Genomic DNA, 469 nt, shown 5'->3' with positions numbered 1-469 from the left:
AGCACCTGCCCGGGCCAGGCGCCAGCGCCGGCCCAGCGGCACCGAGCCACCCCGCCAGGACCCCACGGTCTGGACACCCTCCCCAAAATGACCCCAGGGATGCCCATCCCAGAATCATTGGCTCAGCCTCCCCAGGGTGCACAGGGGATGGGCACCTCTCCTGCCCCACAGGGAGCCTTCCCGCACAACACGGACTCCCACACCACGCAGGGCAAGTTCCCGAGCCCTCCCCGTGGCCCTGATCCATCCGCAGGCGCTCCCACGCCAACGCCGGCCAGAGACGAGGCGGTCACAGCCCAGCTGCTGCGTGCGTGCGTGTTGGGGACTCCGTGGCCGGACACGGCAGGAAGGCAGCAGGAAGGGGCAGGATACGGACGGGACAATGCAGCTTCCTGCGCAGGTGGCCGGGGGAGGAAGGATGCAAGGATGCTTTTGGCCTCGGTTCCCGCTCCTCAGCACCAGGGAGGGG

This window comes from Charadrius vociferus, unplaced genomic scaffold, assembly GCF_000708025.1.
Source record: "Charadrius vociferus isolate BGI_N301 unplaced genomic scaffold, ASM70802v2 scaffold1041, whole genome shotgun sequence".
NCBI classification, from domain to species: domain Eukaryota; kingdom Metazoa; phylum Chordata; class Aves; order Charadriiformes; family Charadriidae; genus Charadrius; species Charadrius vociferus.
The sequence above is the reverse complement of the archived record's forward strand: the minus strand, read 5'-3'. Positions refer to the sequence as shown.